This window comes from Sinocyclocheilus grahami, unplaced genomic scaffold (assembly GCF_001515645.1).
Source record: "Sinocyclocheilus grahami isolate Dianchi unplaced genomic scaffold, SAMN03320097.WGS_v1.1 scaffold1517.1, whole genome shotgun sequence".
In the NCBI taxonomy this organism is placed as follows: Eukaryota; Metazoa; Chordata; class Actinopteri; order Cypriniformes; family Cyprinidae; genus Sinocyclocheilus; species Sinocyclocheilus grahami.
Window position 1 is genome coordinate 268,637 of NW_015506696.1, and position 275 is coordinate 268,911.

Below are 275 nucleotides of genomic sequence, written 5' to 3' on the forward strand. Positions count from 1 at the left end.
TGGTTATCACTTCAAATAAGTAAACTTTAAACTGCCCCACACTACTTTTACTAGATTGATCTGTTCACATTGTAAGGCTAGAAGAACCTCAGACACTGATCTCCTGAGATACGGAAAATACAAACTACAAAATACAGGCATTTGTTTCCACATCTCACTGAGAGAAGATGTGGGAAACCTTTGGTTAACACTTTCTATGAAGCCCACATTTATAATACATTATAAGGGTATTCTTAAAGGGGTCATATGATGCTATTTAAAATTTTCCTTTCTCT